The 18,959-nt window shown below is 41.2% G+C and overlaps 1 long non-coding RNA gene and 1 pseudogene across 1 annotated transcript in view; both read left to right on the top strand.

Annotated features, from left to right (window-relative positions):
* LOC112129349 (uncharacterized) overlaps positions 1 to 18,959 on the top strand; it is a 124,818-nt gene that overhangs the window by 74,801 nt on the left and 31,058 nt on the right. The gene's annotated exons all lie outside the window — the stretch shown is intronic.
* Positions 15,404 to 15,514, top strand: LOC112129479 (small nucleolar RNA SNORA40; annotated as a pseudogene).

Here is an 18,959-nt window from a genome sequence, read left to right as displayed (position 1 = left end):
AGAGTCAGACAACCTGTGACCAATAAATCACAGAACTGGAAATCCTCTGCTTACTCTTGGGCCCTGCCAAACAATTATGCAGTGAAATGTTCTAATTGTACTCCGATTTTAATGTTAATACCCATTTCCATAATTTCTCTGGATCTTTACGGCGCTGTTTAATACTTGCCAATGAAGCAAATGAACTAGAAGGAACACTCACAGATGGCTTATGTTTCCCATTAAGCCGGCACACTAAGATCTGCTTTGTCTTCCGTTTTGGTTTGGGCAGGCGTGCTTGCTCACAAAGAAGCAGGCGCTGAAAGCTTGCCCAGCTCTCTAAATGGCCTCCTTGAAACCAACTCATCCTGAGGGAATGGGAGACACAGGGAACAAAAGCCCAATGTCTTTTGCTTGGTCCAGTGTGGCCCTCTGAGCACTCCTGGCTGGGTTTCTTCCTCTCCAGGTTACCCTTTCTGTCCCGGGATGGTTCCCACTGCCATATAGGGATGCTGTCTCATACCACCACACTCTTACTCATGCCATTGCATGTCTGGAAGGTCCTACTCATGTGTCCTCATGCTTCAAGGCTTAAACTGTTCTCTGTGGCCCCCTTGCCCTTAGAGAAGAGTTACATTATAGATTTATCTCCCTAGCAGTAGGACACAGCTGATGTTCAGTGAGTATCTAGAAATAAAACATAGAGTAAGACAGTGTGGAGATTCCTCAAGGATCTTGAACCAAAAATACCATTTAACCCAGCAATCCCATTACTGGATATATACCCAAAGGATTATAATTCATTCTATAAACACATGCACATGTGTGTTTATTGCAGCACTATTCACAATAGCAAAGACTTGGAACCAACCCAAATGCCCATCAATGATAGACTGGATAAAGAAAATGAGGCACATATACACCATGGAATAGTATGCAGCCATAAAAAGAGTTCATGTCCTCTGCAGTGACATGGATGAAGCTGGAAACCATCATTCTCAGCAAAGAAACACAGGAACAGAAAACCAAACACATGTTCTCATAAGTGGGAGTTGAACAATGAGAACACATGGATACAGGGAGGGGAACATCACACATTGGGGCCTGTCGGGTGGGGGCAAGGGGAGTGAGAGCATTAGGACAAATGCCTATTGCATGCGGGACTTAAAACCTAGATGATGGGTGATAGGTGCAGCAAACCACCATGGCACATTTATACTTAAGTGACAAACCTACACATTCAACACGTGTACCTCAGAACTAAAAGTAAAATAAAAACACTGTATTTAAAAAGAGTTATACCCAATACATATGCCTTTGGGTCTCATAGCAGTCTTGTGTTCCTTTACATCAATAGGAACACAACTACATTTTACATCGTCATTGTTTGTTTTGCCTTACTCACCAATGAATGTAGAACTCCCAGAGTTTACCCAATTCCTGTGTCTCTCTTTAGAGTATCAGGCTATTTCTCTAGTCACTATGTATTAGTAAAGAATACTCTGGTCGGCAAAAACTTAACTCTATCCAGAATTGGTTAAAAGGTAGACTGTGAGTGGCTTATGTAATAAGGTGATGGAGGGATAGGACACAGGGAATGAAATGCCATCAAGATACCTTTTGCATTTGTTCAGCTCTCAGTAGGAGCTCTTACTCTCCCAAACAAGCTCACTCTGAAGCCAGAGCCGTGGCTGATATAGCTATAGCTCAGCTGTGTAGTTAGCACATGAGAAAGGAAAGATGACTCTTTTCCAGCTTTAGACATCAGAACCCCAAAAAAGGAAGGTGAATTTCATGCTTGGGTCACAGGCCCATCTTCTGGACCAATCACTGGTGGGAGTGGACAGCATGGGGTACTCTGGTCAGCTTGGGTCAGGTGTTTGCTTACAGTAGGACTTAAAGAGCTGTGAAGCCATCAGTCATGGAAGAGGTGGGGACCTGCAGATCCCATGTGACCCACGTGACAGAGCTGTCCCCTCAGCGTAGAAGGCAGTACAGATGTAATCATTAAAGCCTTGGTTCACATACTCCCCATAGTGCCTACTGTGGGCAGCAGGCATCATTTCTAATTTAGTCTTATTTTTCATTTATTTGGTTAATGTCTGTCTCTACCACCAACTGAAAGCTGGCTATTCACAAGTGACTAAGCTTGTGCAGAGAAAATACTTGCTAGGTGAATGTATGACTTAGTTTCACTAGTGTCGTCAAATTCCTGATATCTTAATCTTCAAGATTTGAGAACAAGATGAAATTCCTGGGACTCCTCCAGATATTCCCCCATATCATAAGTTTCATTGTATTTTATATAACACTGTCTAATGCATGACTATGATGATAAAGTGAATTTTTCTGTAATAGGATTATAGTAAATGTTTTAGATTTTCTGTAACATTTATTATGATAAACTGACATTGTGACAATGTTAGATACTTGAGTAATATGTAAGAATCATTTCTAATAGATACTTGATCATAGAAAATATTAACAAAAATAAACTTTAAATGAAAATTGCTACACAAACGAAAAAGATTTCACTAATGTTTAACACTTAAAAATCATCCTTCAGTTGATTTTAAATCAAAACATTGTCTTATCCAAAATTCTGATTGTTTTTGTAAGAAATGGTCAAGACATGGAAAAATGCCTTTCATATTGCATTGATGTTGGTGGAACTAAGAGTCCAAAACTTTTCAAAGTTCTATATCTTTGAAAAGTTTATATCTTCAAGTGAGCCTGTTTCCTTTTTAAATGAATGTCTATCTGTATATTTTGCTTTATAAACCGCTGTAGCCTGTAAGGATATTTAAACACTGGCATACAGAAGTGAGCATCATTGGATAGTATTTGAATAATGTTTTTGTATCTCCTGGCAAGATTAGCAGTACTACACAGAATTACATGTTGACTTATTTCCCTTAAACTTATTTCGCTTCAACTTATTTCACTTCCAAAATTAGTTATTTCTTGGAATGCCACTCACAGTATTTGTATATACTGTGCACATAAACTTTCAGTGCTATTTTACTTTCAAGAATGATTTACCATTAACAGCCACATAGGGCCACAAATAGACCCTTACACCATGGCAGCAAGAACAAGCAAGTCTTATGGCTTGGTTTATATTCCTTTCTCCTCTGTGCACTCCTGGCCCTGTTCCAGAAATGTCCATCTTTGACTCTACATGTCAGTGTTTCCTGCTCTTGCCTTCAATGGACATCAGTGGTTTCCCTAGAATCAGTAATGTCTCTATGATAGGAAAACATTCCCATGTGGATACATTAAGCCTTACCTGGCATAGAGGCTGACAACAATGAGCTCTACTACTTCCCTGAAACTAACAATAGGAGCTTCCATATAGTCTACACCTCCTAAATACTAAGTACCCAGTGCCAATTTGGGGCTTATGGTATGTCGCGTTGCACCAATTTTGCAACTAGGGCCACTGAGCTCAGAAAGATTTTGCCCCAAATCACATACCCACAAAGTGACAACTGGATTCAAACCCACTTGAATTTGGCTTTTCTTCATCACACTCCCTCTACTCTTAAGGCATCAGTTTTTATATATTTTCTATGATTCCTATGTTTTTATTTCTGTCTTGAATGAGTGAATACTACTTCTGGCAATACTACTGCTGCTATTCTATAACAATTTATAGAATGCTTAAAATGCATTGGTATTTAAACTGCAGTAAGTATTTTATACGTTCACATGTATAAAATGTAATCCTTCCAACAACCAGCTCCCTGATGCCAGAGCTACTACTATCTTCATTAGACCAAAGGGGAGCCTGAGGCTTTACGAAGCTCTCCCAAAGTCACTTGATAAGTGACAAAGCTGGTGAATGAACACAGTTCTGTCTTGCTTCAAAGCTCTTGTTGTTAAATATGACACACATTGCTTCCCACAATAAGCAAATGATGCCAGTTCTCCCCTGGAAGTCTTTGGAAGGACACTTTACTCAGAAGTAAGACTTGTTATAAACACTGGTGTGAGGTTTGGGATGGGGCAGAGGGAGGAGGTGAGTGATGGGTAGCCTATGGGGAAGGGCACCATGAATGATCAAATGGCAATAGATGATAGAGCTGGAGGTCTCGGAGAAGCCCATCTAGGTCATTGACCAGATGGGGAAGCTAAGGCATGGAGGAGCGCAGAAATCAGCAACCTCAAAGCACCATGTGCTAGGCAGTTCCGAGCTCTTTACGTGCATCTACTTGCATCCCCACGGCAACCCTCATTCAAGAATGAGAATTCTGTAAGGGGAGGCTAACTAAATTGTCCAAGGTCTTGTAACTAGGAAGTGACGAGAGGAGGCTTGGAGCTCAGTGCTCCTGCTCTGTGCAGCTTCCTCTCTTGGTCTTCCCTCTCTAGACCTTGAGTGAGGGGCAGTGTTATTGCTGAGGCAGCCCTTGGCAATCCAGCTACATGATTTCCTTTTGAGGGGAAGGAGTGCAGGAGACAGTAGATAATAGTGACCTCTCTTCTTGCTCTTGCAGGTTTTTAAACTCATATCATGGCCATTTGTCCCAGTGGGCAAGGGGTGTTCTGTGTGCACCAAAATTTCATTTGAGACATTCATTTGAAGTTTAAGAGACTGAGGGCAGGTGAGAGACTCATTTCTACAATCCTAGGCTAAAACTGAAATCTAAAGCACATGTTCACCCTAGTGCCAGACACCTAAAGTGCTTTCAGATCCAGAGATATGAGTCTGTCATGGTGCTATTATTTGCAGAAGTGTTTGACTCGGCCACAAGGGGATCATTTCATTCAGTTCTGTTTAAAATAATGTAGCCAAAAACTAAAGAAGCATTTAGCTCTGTGCGAAGACTTTTGATAATTTACTCACTTCTATTATTATAAGGCAGAACATGTGTGTGCTTGGAATAGGGGGCGTTGGGTGTTGTATATATGTCACATTCCTTTTGGAAAGTAATGTATTTAATCTACGTGGAATTTTAGTACAACACAGTTGATTAGCATAGTAGACTACCTTTTTAACATGACAAATCTGAGGAATATCCTCAGTTAATGAGTTGCATTATTTTGAGAGTGTCTTATAACATGTGAAAATAGCATTGCCTTTTTTTGTTACAGTGCATGCTCAGAGCCAAATAAGTCATTCCGGGTATGGATAGAGTGCTAAATCTTTTACAATCCTTATTCCTTGGTTTGTGGGTTATCTTAAACTTTTGTAGGTTGATTTCTATGTGATTGCTTGGCAAAAAGGGCAAGGCACAATATTCCCATAAGCTTTCAATAAAGGCTTGTGATAAGTTATCTGATGACGGGTATTTACAGTCAACAAGGTATGAGTTGTCTTCAACAGCTTGTGAACTTGGGTGCAAATTGAGTTCACTTGTTATTAGAGTAGCCATTGATGGTCACAGACTTGACCCAATTCCCCAGAGTCATAAAAAATGACTGTTAAGAGAATTCTCCTTTGAAGCCAACAGTCTTATTCCTACTCCCCAATCCCCCCATCCCCCAGCATAACATTCTGAACCTCTGACTGTGTTGTAGTCAAAACACCAGCCACCTTGTCCAGATCTTCAGCCAGGAAAAGATGAGTAATGCAAACCAGTGTACAGAAAGTCCATTTTTTTGACTTCAACTTATTTTAGATTAAGGGGGTTACATGTGCAGATTCGTTACATGCATATATTGCGTGATGCTAAGGTTTGGGGTACAACTGATCCCATCACCCAGGGGGTGAGCATAGTACCTAATAGTTTATTTTTCTTTCCCCCCTCCCTCCCTCTGTGCTCTAGCAGTCCTAAGTGTCTATTATCGCCATCTATATTTCCATGAGTATTCAGTGTTCAGCTCCCACTTATTTTGGTTTTCTGTTGTTGCATTAATTCCCTTAAGATAATGGCTGCTAGCTGCATCCATGTTGTTGCAAAGGACATGATTTTGTTCTGTTCTTATGGCTGCATAGTATTCCATGCCATGCATGGACCATGTTTTCTTGATCCAGTCCACTGTTGATGGGCAGCTAGGTTGATTCCAAGTATTTGCTATTATGAGTAGTGGTACAGCAACACTATTTTGATTCTTCCCAGGGCGAATGACCTGCAGATCACTGAAATACCTCCCAAATGTATACCAAGGGTTTTTAAGTATAATTTATATACAGTAAGACACAATCTGTCAGGAAGATCAGCTAGACTTGACAAATTTCACATGTCTGTAATAACCCACATGCCTAGAAAGATTATAAAATTCTCACTCTCACAGAGAGGGCCCCTTATTTTACCTTCCTAGTCAATCCCCACCACCTGTAATCCCATACTCCAAAGACACCATTGACCTGATTTCCATCACCATTAGGTTTTGGCTGCTTTCAAATTTTAATATAAATGAAATCATATAGAATGTACTCCTTAGTGTCTGCCTTCCTTAATATTAAGAATCATACTTGGTACAAAAACAACTTTGTATAATTTTTTAGTAGAGACCATGTTTTCTATGTAACTCAGGTTGGTCTTGAACTCCTGACCTCAAGCCATCCCCCCCACCTTGGCTTTCCAAATTGTTGGGAATACAGGCATGAGCCACTGTGCCCAGTCCTTGTGTCTTTTTATTGCTGAGTATTCCATTGTAGGTAGAATTCCATTATAGTCAACCATTGTTGATGGGCTGTTTTAAATTTTGTATTTTGAATAAAACTATGCACATCATGGGCTGAATGTTTGTGTCCTTCCAACTCATGTGTTGAAGCCCTAATCCAGTGTGATGGAGGTGAGGACTTTGGGAGGAGATGAGGTTTACATGAGGTCTTGAAGAGTGGTGCCCTTGTGATAGGATTAATGACTTTCTAAAAAAAAAGACAGGTCTCTCTGGTCTGTCTGACCTTCCTTCCCCAGAAATACTAGGCAAATATCTTGGAGAAGTCTTGTAGACATGATCATAAGAGGCTTGAAAGCTGTCTAAAGCACTGTCAGGACAGTTATCAGGATCGGTTTGCTAAGGATCTTGAGCCGGAGGCATAAAAAAACTGGAACCATCTCCTCACCATTCCAACTACAAGTTTCTTGGAAGTTAGAGGTTACCTGTTTCATGAGTCAGATGGCCAGTCCCCATCACCCACAATCCCATACTCCAAAGACACCACTGACCTGATAACTGTTCCATGAGTCAAATGGTACCTAAAGGATGCTGCTCTGTTGTTCCTTCTCTTGTTCTTGCCCTGGAAATTCCAGCCCTGCTCTGTCTGAAAAACAGATCTGGTTCAGGTGGTCCCCAAAGCACATCAGCTAAATCAAGTCTTTGACTCCTATTTGAGTCCCTTAGACTACTTTCTTTAGAATAGTTCAAAGTTAAATTGAACAATGTGTAGAGGTTTATTATGTAAGCAAAGTAAAGCAGGCGCATGGGTAAAAAGACTTGGAACATCAGGGAATTAGGTTATTTGGTACAGGTGACTCCTGAGATGCATGACAGAAGATGGCAGGAAAAGAATAGGGTCAGATTATTGAAAGTATGTGTACCATTTTGAAACTAATTGTAGGTATTTAACTGTAGAATGAATATTTCTAAGACTAGGACTGGAAGATGTCATCCAGAAAAGCTTAGCATAAATATGTTCATTTAGAAAACCTAATCTTGAGGCCCGGTGTGGTGCGTTGGTTCATGCCTGTAATCCCAGCACTTTGGGAGGCCAAGGTGGGCAGATCACCTGAGATCAGGAATTCAAGACCAGACTGACCAACATGGCAAAACCCCCATCTCTACTAAAAATACAAAATTAGTCAGGCATGGTGGCGCATGCCTGTAATCCCATCTACTTGGGAGGCTGAGGCATAAGAATTGCTCGAACCCAGGAGGCAGAAGTTGCAGTGAGCCAAGATCTCACCATTGCACTCCAGCCTGGGCAACAAGAGTTAAACTCCATTTCAAAAAAAACCAAAAAAAAAACAAAAACCTAACTTCAAATTTATTTACTTTCATTTTTTTTTGATTCTTAAAGTAGACTTGAAAACAATATCAAGTGTGATGGTTAATATTGAGTGTCAACTTGATTGGATTGAAGGATGTGAAGTATTGATCCTGGGTGTGTCTGTGAGGGTGTTGCCAAAGGAGATTAACATTTGAGTCAGTGGACTGGGAGAGATGTAGACTCACCCTCAATTTGGGTGAGTACCATCTAATCAGCTGCCACTGTGGCTAGGATGAAAGGCAGAAGAACACAAAAGGACTGGACTTGCTGAGTCTTCTAGTCTTTGTTTTTCTCTTGTGCTGGATGCTTCCTGTTGTCAAACATTGGAATCCAGGTTCTTCAGCTTTTGGACTCTTGGACTTATAACAGTGATTTGCTAGGGGCTCTCAGGCCTTTGGCCACAGACTGAAGGCTGCACTGTCAGCTTCCGTTTTGGGACTCAGACTGATCCACCACTGGCTTCCTTGCTCCTCACCTTGCAGATGGCCTATTGTGGGACCTTACCGTGTGAATGTGAGTCAATTCTCCTTAATAAACTCCCTTTCATATATACATGTATTCTATTAGTTCTGTCCCTCTAGAGAAATCTAATACATTAAGAAATTGGAAACAGAACCAAATATCTGGTTTGTTTGATTTCTAGAATATGGCAATTGATTTGACTTTAAAAGTTTCAGAAATTTAGGTTGAGCTTTAGTCTGAGTATATCCACTGCACGTGAGATTCTTCTCTGGCACAACACACACACTTTTGGTTTTTATTTGTGCATCAGAAAAGAACAGAATATCTTTGAGCAATTTGGGAGAGTTTATAAAATTTGTGCTGCTCATTCTAAATGCTGGCGCAGTGTCTTAGAGTTTCAAAGAGATCTGAGAAATTATGTGAGCTGTCCAAAGACTACTTATCCCTTCTAATAACAATGGCTAAAGCACTCAGCATAGTTTGTGTCAAGCACAACATAATTTTCTTCATGGTGAGTGTTGCTTCTCTAAACCTTAGGAGGGTAGGTATCATTACCATCCCCCCTTTGCAGATATGAAAAATGCTTCTTGTTGGCAGATCAGATATGGTGAGGTTACACATAGGAATTGAGCAGCAAGTTCTGTTTGACTTGGTTTTCAGCTAAGCAGAAAAGCTCAGAAAATGCATCACTGAGTTTTAAGTGTTCAACGGGAGACGTGAAAGCGACACACAAGGCATGCGTAACACAAATTATGTGGTGTTTTTCTGTCCCTACACCCACTGACCCAGCCCACACTATGTTTCGGATACTCTGATCCTCAAGCAGAGACATGGATTTGATTACACTGGTTCTAAAATGCCTCAGGCTTTCAATGAAGTCTTTCATATTTTCCAGCAACAATTTTCAGCAATAGTGTAACCTTTTTCCCTCGATTTTTCTTTTTTCTGTTACATGTGGAAATTTGTCTATAGAAAAACATTGTCCCAGTGGAGAGTCGTGCCAGGGAACCAGAAAAAAGAAACCAATGAGCTAGATAACTCAAAACTCTTCAACCTGGCTTTCCCTTCTGAAGTCAGGCATGCTAAGCTGTCTCCTTTCTGTTGGAGATATTCCCCCCACCCTGAATTTATCAGGCTGTGGAAAAATACCTGGAGCAAAAATAATCATGACAGCAATCACAACAATAGGTTTTATTGCACCCTAGGTGTGTGTGAAGCATAGTGCTAAGAACTGTATTTATTGTACCATTTAATTCTCTCCATAGCCTGTGGGGTTTCGTAGTGTTATTTATCCCGTTTTATCATAGGAAGAAACAGGTTTCTAAATGGGAAGTGCATCCCCAGGGTCATCCAGAAATGTGGGGAGGGGGCCGGGATTTGATACTTGGTCAGTGGGCCTGAAAAGCAAGTGTCTTGAATTCAGATAAGATTACAGATCCATTTGATGTGGTTTGGATTTGTGTCCCTGCCCGTATCTCAAGTCAAATTGTAACCCCCAATGTTGGGGGAGGTGACTAGCTCATGAAGGCAGAATTTCTCCTTGCTATTATTATTATTATTATTATTATTTATTATTAATTTTGAGACAGGGTCTCACTCTGTTGCCCAGGCTGGAGTGCAGTGGTGCAATCTTGGCTCACTGCAACCTTCAGCTCCCGGGTTCAAGCGATTCTCCTGCCTCAGCCTCCCGAGTAGCTGGGATTAGAGGTGCCCACCACCATGCCTCTTAGTAGAGATGGGGTTTCGCCATGTTGTCCAGGCTGGTTTGGAACTCCTGACCTCAGGTGATCCGTCCACCTCGGCCTCCCAAAGTGCTGGGATTTAGAGGTGTGAGCCATCTTGCCCAGCTCTTCCCCCTTGCTATTCTTGTGATAGTAAGTTCTCATGAGATCTGGTTTTTAAAAAGTGTGTAGCATGTTTTCCATTTCTCTTCCTCCTGCTCCTACCATGGAGGATGTGACTGCTTCCTGTTTGCCTTCTGCTATGATAGTAAGGTTCCTCCCCAGCCATGCTCCCCATACAGCCTATGGAACCATGAGTCAATTAAACATCTCAATTACCCAGTCTCAGGTTCTTTATAGCAGTGTGAGAACCAACTAATATACCAGTTATCACACATGAGGTATTATGAAAATAGTCATTTATAGGAAATAGGTGAAAGCTCCCTATTCAGACATTTGCATAGTGTTCTAGTCCTTATTTCAAGAGTCTACTTTTTCATCCATCAATGGCCATGCCAGTTTACACATGGTTTGGGGACAGTGAATTCCCATTGTGGGGTCTCCACCAGTGCAAACGGATACACACAAGGAACTCTACTGTCTATCTTGAAATAGAAGGAGCAAATGGAAAGAGAAGCTTAAATTGGAGATAAACTTGTCTTTTCTTGGTGTGGCTATCCTGCCAGCTCTTTCTGCAGCCACTTGGGCCTGCTTCCGTCACAAGGTAGGAAACTGCCAAGTGGGGCCTTGTTGAGAACGGTAATTTTTTCCACCTGCTTATGATTGCACTTAGGCATGACTTGTTGAAGTACTTTCAATATGGCAGAGCACACTGACAGTACCTATTTTAAAGTAGCCAATGGATATGTAACCCTAGATTGAAACTGACCACTGGCCTCACTCCTATGGGAATGGGGAACCTCAGTGAGAGTGTCTGAGGCAGGTCTGTTTCCTGCATCCTTCAGCAGCGAAATGGTGCTTTTTAGCCTGTAAATAAGGCTATACTACTTAATTCTCACCACAATCTGACATGTTGTTGTTTTCCCCATCTTATTACAGAAGGAAACTTAGGTTGATGACTTTTGTAGAGTCATCCAGGGAGGTACTAGAAAAAGACAGGATTTACTACCTGTTGGATCAGACTCCAAAATATCTGCCCTGAACCTGTATGTATGCTTGTTGGATCCCAGTTGAACTTGGCATATGTTGTTCTAGCAGATCTTAATAAAGATGAATACATCAGCGAATACATTATTTATATATTTTTATTTTCAAATGCAGTGAACAATTATTCTGAGATACCATACTTAGTAAGCCATTCTGTGAAATTTTTAGAAAGCAGTATGTTTTTACATGAATGGAGGTGGTATAATAATCGGAATCTATAAAAGGCCCCCAGGATGTTCTGGGAAAGCACATACCATTCTTATGAGCACTTTTATGAGTTGGATAAGGTTCAGAATAGGGGCATGTGTTTAATCCACACTGTAGAACTTTTGAAAGATTAAATCAGATGTATACGGTACGTGGGAACATCCCGTGCTTACCTGCCATCTGTCAGTGTTAACATCTATGTGTTAACAGATGTGGTTTTTGCATTATTAGTAGATCCTTGAACTTTTAGGGATAGTGGTAGGATGAAAAGCATCCCCAATAGAAATGTGAGGAAATATATTTAAGTTATAGTGGATGGAGGAGGGGGGTGCGTGTAAATTAACCAAATGGTTTGATGGTTTGAGTGCCTCTGTATGAACACTAGAGTTCATACAAGAGGATTTCAGTATCTCATCGATGCTTTTCATAACTCCATGAATTATCTGCATTTTCGGATAAGAAAACTGAAGGAAGTTGCACATTTATAGCTACATAGCTAATATTTGCAGAGTTGGGATTCAAAGACTAGTCATTATGACTCCATCTCATGTGTTTGTAGACTTATGATATTTCATTATTTAAAACTCACACTACACTGACTTACTGGTGTATAATTGACATAAAGTACACCCAAACAATGCAACTCAATAAGTTCTTACCTGTGTTTACTCCACTGAAACTACTGCCAAATCAAGATAGTGAATATACCCACTATCCTGAGGGTTTCCTGGTGCCCCTCCCTTGATTTCCTACCACTTGGACCCTGGCCCAAGGTCATCACTGCTGTTTTCTGTCTCCATAGTCAGTCTTTTGCATCCTGGTGGCTCTTCTCCCATCTGATTGTATTAATACATTTTATTTTTTCCAATGCATGTGTGAAAGGCTAGTAAACAACATTCCAACGTTTAGCTAAATATCCTCCTGGGCCTATGAGCCCCCCCAGGTGTGAGTCTTCCTTTGAACACCCTCACTCCACACTTCTCTGCAGGGCGCTTTCTCCTCTTGATGGTCTCTAAATCCCCAAGTGTAAAAAAAAAAAAAAAAAAAAACAACCCAGGCTTACATGGCAGAGGAAAGAGTTAGCAAAATCAAGAGCTGACCCTCCTGAAGGGGAGGGAAGCACAGCTGTTTGGTGGATGTGTTCCTGGAACCCACATGATGTACAGTACATAGTTGGATGCTAATAACTTAGCTCTCTGCTTACAAAAGGATGAAAAGAACAGACACATGACGTGTCACTCCTTCCCCGTAGTACCATCTCCCCTTATTTCAGAGTATGATTTCTCCAAAAGGGAAGCTGTCTTGGATGTAGTAAATTTAAACCGTTAGGCATTGGATTAGGCCCTGATTTAAAGTTCTAGCTTTAATATTAAAAAGATGAGTGTTACTTTTATATTCCAGAGAAGCAATGAGTAAACAAATAAAAAATTCATTAGAGATAGGCTGCTATTGCTGAGATGAAAGTTTGATGTTAGAGCTAGGCTTTCAAAAGCCTAAAACCCAGTCAGTGGGTCATTAGCTCAGCAGGCAGCCAAACTAAAAAAGAGAGATTTCGAGATGGGCAATGTCTGTGGTCTTCGTTTCTTCAAGGTTTCAAAAATTAACTTAGCATTTTCCCAGATGGGGGGGAAATACTTAACGGCTACCGTCATGGTTATGTTGAAAATTAAATTTCAGCTATGCTTCCGAGTCTTACGGTGTTTCTTCTCCAACTTTACCAGCTAATCACGTTGCCACTAAGCACAGAAATTGAGAAGTTTGAGGGCATGAAGTATTGTAGTTCACTCACTTCACAGCTGGGAAGTAGTTTTGATTTTGTAAATGCCATCAAGCCCCACGGCTGAAATTCAAGGTCATGGACTTACAGCATGCATACACCTGTAGTTCTTATCTACTTAAGTATTTTCTTTGTTTTATTTTTGGCAATGCATCATATTTCATGGCACACCATCTCGTGTGTGAAAAGGATGGAAACCTTGTTAATGACCCTGATCCAAGCCTGGCCAATCAGAGCACTCTACTCCTACCAGGCACATTGATTGGTCTAAGGAGGACCAACCAGAATCCTTTTTCAGCATATGCTAGGTCTTTGCTATACATGGTTCCAGCGAGGAAGAAAAAGCTATCTGTTTAGCTAGGTTTTCTAAGTTGAAGCAATATAGGCTCGAAGCTGCCAGATGGCAACTACCCCAGCAAATAGAGGCAGCCAATTTGAAGAAGGAAAAAAAGAAAAAGGACTAAACAAAGTGAAACAGAGCCGAGAGATGAGAAAAGAGCTCTGACGACGTTGCATATTTGTGGAATCAGGCATGTCTGAACTCGGGACCCAATAAATCTCCAGCACATTTGTTGTTGCTGTTGAGCCAATTTGAGTTAGGTCTGTTTCTGCAACTGAATGAATCCAAACCAATATAATATGAAAAATCTTTCCTCTGATTAGTCTGAACATAGGGTAAACAGTGGATGATTTGCCCACAGTGATCAATATCTTATTTTTTAGCACTTGAGCTTCTGCAACTCTTGTTCTCTTGCAGACTAGAAAGTACCTGTTATCAGACCGGGGTCATAGGATAGTAGAATGAGTATAGACTTTGGACTAATCCGTGTTGTTGAAAATGACAAAATTTCTCTTTAAGGCTGAATAGTATTCCACTGTGTATATAAATGACATTTAAAAATCTATTAACTTACAAGTGGGCACTTAGGTAATATCCACATCTTGACTATTATGAATAATGCTGTAATGAGCATGGCAGTGCAGATATCTCTTTAACATTTAATCTCAATTCCTGTGTGTGTGTGTGTGTGTCTGTGTGTATGTGTATATATATATATATATCTCTCCATCCGGAAGCGTGATTGCTGGATCATATGGTGATGTGCTTTGGCTCTGTCCCCACCTAGATCTCACCTTGAAATGTAATAATCCCCACATGTCATGGGAGGGACCCGGTTGGGGGTAATTCAATCATGGGGGACGGGTCTTTCCTGAGCTGTTCCCATGAACAAGTCTCACGAGATCTGATGGTTTTATAAAGGGGAGTTCCCGTGTAGAAACTCTTCCCTGCCACCATGTAAGATGTCCCTTGCTCTTCTGTCATGATTGTGAGGCCTCCCCAACCACGTGGAACTGTGAGTCAATTAAACCTTTCCTTTATCAGTTACCTTGTCTTGGATAGTTCTTTATTAGCAGCGTGAAGATGAACTAATGCATATGGTAACGCTATTTTTAGTTTGAGAAACCTCTATACTGTTTTCCAAAATGGCTGTGCTAATATACATTCCCACCAACAGTTTACAAAGGTTCTTTTCTCTACATCCTCGCCAACACCTGTTATCTTTTGTCTTCTTGATAGGCATTCTAACAGGTATGAAGTGATATCTCATTGCGGTTTTAATTTGCATTTGCCTGATTAACATGTCTTTTGAGAATATCTAGATTCTTTGCCCATTTTTAAATATTTGTGTTCTTATTGAGTGATTTGTGTTTCTTGTATATTTTGGATATGATCTCCTTAGTTGACGTATGATTTTGCAAGTATTTTCTCCCTAGCTATAGGTTATCTCTTCATTCTGATCTTAAGTGAAATAAGTGGGGCATAGAAATGAGAATATTGCATGGTCCCACCAGAGGCTGGGGATATGAGTGGGTGGGGCCAAGGGAAATGGTCAAAAGGTACAACAGTTCAGTTCCTTACAGGAGGACCAAGTTCTGACCTTTTTCACATCAGGGTGACTTTAGTTAATAATGTATTATACCTCAATTGTTAAAAGAACGGATTTTTAAATGTTCTTACGAAAAATAAATAAGCATGTGAGGCGATGGATGTATTAGCCTAACTTACTCATTCTGCAATGTATACATGTATCAACGTATCACATCATATCCCATAAATATATCCAATTATGTCATTTAAAAATAAAATTCAGCACTTGCATGTTTTAACATATGGACACCTATAGACAGGTTCAAAAAATCCTCTTGCAACCCAGAACTCATTGTTCAGTATGAGTCTTGATACATGTAAGAAGGGATTTGGGAGGCCGGATCATGAGGTCAGGAGTTTGAGACCAGCCTGACCAATATGGTGAAACCCCATCTTTACTAAAAATACAAAAATTAGCTGGGTGCGGTGGCATGCGCCTGTAATCCCAGCTACTCAGGAGGCTGAGGAAGGAGAATCACTTGAACCCAGGAGGTGGAGGTTGTTGTGAGCTGAGATCATGCCACTGCACTCCAGCCTGGGTGACAGTGAGACTCTGTCTCAAAAAAGGATATTATACCTATACCTGAGACAGTTAACTGATGGGAGTATTGATAACCATAAAGGTTGGTTCCAGGCTGGGGACATTAGCCCATGCTGGAATCCCCGCACTTTGGGGGCTGAGTTGGGAGGATTGCTTGAAGCCAGGAGTTAAAGACCAGCCTAGGCAAGAATAGCAACACCCATCTCCCCAGAAATTTAAAAATTGGCTGGGCTTGGGGGCATGCGCCTATAGTTGTAGCTACTCGGGAAGGAGAAGGCTGAGGCAGAAGGATTGAGTCCATGAGTTGGAGGCTGCAGTGAGCTCTGATGGCACTGCTGTACTCAACCCTGATCAACAGAGTAAGACTCTGTCTTTCAATTTAAAGTTGGTTTCTAGGCTTGTAGAATAGATTGAAAGCAATGGGATATGAGGGGAATCCCAGCTATATTAATTCTGTATTCCAATTTCATGTTGACTTTGCTATATCAAGATTGCTTTTTGTTTTAAAGGCTTCTCTGTTGAGAACATGTCTGGAGTTAAAGGTATTGGTATATTTCACAGATCTTTACTACTGAGCATGATAGCTTAGGAGTGAATATGACTCGAACTCATTCACGTTTGGAGAGGTATTCAAATTGAGAACCGGGTAGAGCCACCTACTCTAAAAATGACCCATAGAGTAAATTGGTTGAAGAAATTAGATCCCAAAGATCCTTGGTGAATTTTGAAGTCTTCATTAGTATATCCATATTAAAAGGGGATGACAGAAGCCAAAATAAATGAACTGTGGGCTAACAGGACAACTGAATTAAGCTTCAGTCCTATTAAAAAGGGCTAACTTGCCAGAGCTTGGTAGCTCTTCTTGGTGGCTAGACCCAGAAGAACATTAACAATCACTGCAATTTGGCTCTTAGGAAGCCACATCCCTAGGAGAAGGGGGAGAAAACTACATCAAGGGATCACCTCATGGGACAAAAGAATCTGAACAGCAGCCCTTGAGCCCCAGATCTTTCCTTTCTTAGTCCACCCCGATGAGAGGGAACCAGAAAAACAATTCTGGTAATATGACAAAGCAAGGTTCTTTAATATCCCCAAAAGCTCACACTAGCTCACCAGCAATAGATCCAAATCAAGAAGAAATCTCTGAATTGCCAGAAAAAGAATTCAGAAGGTCAATCATTGAGCTACTCAAGGAGGCACCAGAGAAAGGTGAAGTCCAACTTAAATTTTGAAAAATAGAGGATTAAAAGGGCTAACTTCAAGATAAATCTTTCGAAGATAAAATTGACTTCAGCTCTTTAGAGGAACTAAGGTCACCTTGATGGATGGTGGAAGGAATCATGACATCCAATTCCTTTAAATAAAAATTTGAGTATAGTCTTTGGAATCCTTCAGACTGGGTTCAAACCCTGGATTTTTTAGCTAACAACTTGGGGAGACTGTATTAGTCTGTTCTCATGCTGCTGATAAAGCTTTCAGTGTCGGGTAGGGTATGTCTATAATGGACTCAGTTCCATTTAAGAAAAAGCTTTAATGGACTCAGTTCCACATGGTGGGGAGGCCTCACAATCATGGCAGATGGTGAAAGGCACGTCTTACCTTGGAGGCAGGCAAGAAGGAACTTGGGCAGGGAAACTACCCTTTATAAAACCATCAGCCTTCATGAGATGTATTCATCACAGGAACAGTGCAGGAAAGATGTACCCCTATGATTCAACTACCTCCTACCAGGTCCCCCTGACGACATGTGGGAATTGTGGGAGCTATGATTCCAGATGAGATCTGGGTGGGGACACAGCCAAACCATAACAGCATTGCTTTCCCTTCTTGAGCTTTGGCTTTCTCATATATAACATGAGGATGGAATAGTAAGAGTCGGGCTTCCTAGGCCCACTCTGATCAAATTAAATCAATTAAATCCTTATGGGTGAAATTCAGGCAGGGGTATTTTGTAAAAGCGTTTCACATGATTCTAATGTGTGGCCAGGTTTGAGAACCTCTTGAGTAGATGAGATCTAAAGCATTCGATCTCAAATTTTAGGCTGCATGCCATGCAAATCACCTAGGCTTGAACACTAGCAACCCTAATTGCCAGGCTCAGAAAAGGGACTCAGAGATCTGCCTTGTGAACAGGCTCTCCAGGTTCTTCTGATGCAGGCAACCCACGGACCACATTTAGAGGGGAGGAAAAATGGCTTCAGCTCTTTCATCTTTGATGTACTAAGAATCTGCTGGGGAAGGTATTGAGTGGACTGTATTGATTAGAAAGGGAATCTTCATTTAAGCAGCAGAAAAAGGGTCAGTTTTCAGAAACAGAACTAAATGAAAATGTATAGGTCAGCAGGACATTGTCCAGACAAACATAAGGAGGGAAGGGAATGGTAAAATGTGCTGCTTGGGACCTCTGTGAAGAGGATGCCAAGAGCACGGTGTCTGATTGTAGATCTGAGGTCGCATGGAAGTCTCAACTGCTTATGATTCATTCCTGCTTCCTCTAATAGTGTCCACTCCCCATGAAAATTATAAGACAAGCTTCATAAGACAGGATGTTGGTTCTGAGAATAAGTTATGAAATCCATGGCTTCCATCTTGCAGGCACACTCTGGCTCTTTTTACTTGCTGAAGGAAGCTGGCATTACTTCATAAAGCAAGCTTGCATGTTGTGAGCTGCCCTAAAGATAGGCCTTCATGGCTGGGAACTGAGGAATGAAGGCCCCTGGCTACAGTTAGCAAAAAACTGAGGCCGCTAGTTCAGTCTGCAAGGACTTGAATCCTGCTAATAGCTTTGCGAGTAAGCTGGGAAATGGATCCTTCCCCAGCCAACACTTTACATGAGAGTGGCCCCCACAACACTGATTGCAGCCTCTTGCAAAACCCTGAGAAACCTGGGCCTCTGGCCCACAGAAACTATAAATTTTTTTTTTTTTTTTTTTTGAGACAAGGTCTCTGTCACTGAAGCTGGAATGCAGTGAGTGATCTTGGCTCACTGTAGCGTCAACCTTGACCTCCTCGAGTCGCGTGTTCCTCCTGCCTCAGCCTTCTGAGTAGTAGCTGGGATTACAGGAGTGCACCATGGTGTTCAGCTAATTTTTAAATTTTTTGAAGAGACATGGTCTCCTGATGTTACCCAGCCTGGTCTTGAACTCCTAGTCTCAAACGATCCTCTTGCCTTGGCCTTCGAAATCTTACAGGCATGAGCCACTGTTCCCAGCCATGTTAGTTATTTTAAGCTTTCA

The sequence above is a fragment of the Pongo abelii genome, chromosome 18 (assembly GCF_028885655.2).
Source record: "Pongo abelii isolate AG06213 chromosome 18, NHGRI_mPonAbe1-v2.0_pri, whole genome shotgun sequence".
NCBI classification, from domain to species: Eukaryota; Metazoa; Chordata; class Mammalia; order Primates; family Hominidae; genus Pongo; species Pongo abelii.
This window is presented reverse-complemented; position numbering and strand designations above follow the sequence as displayed.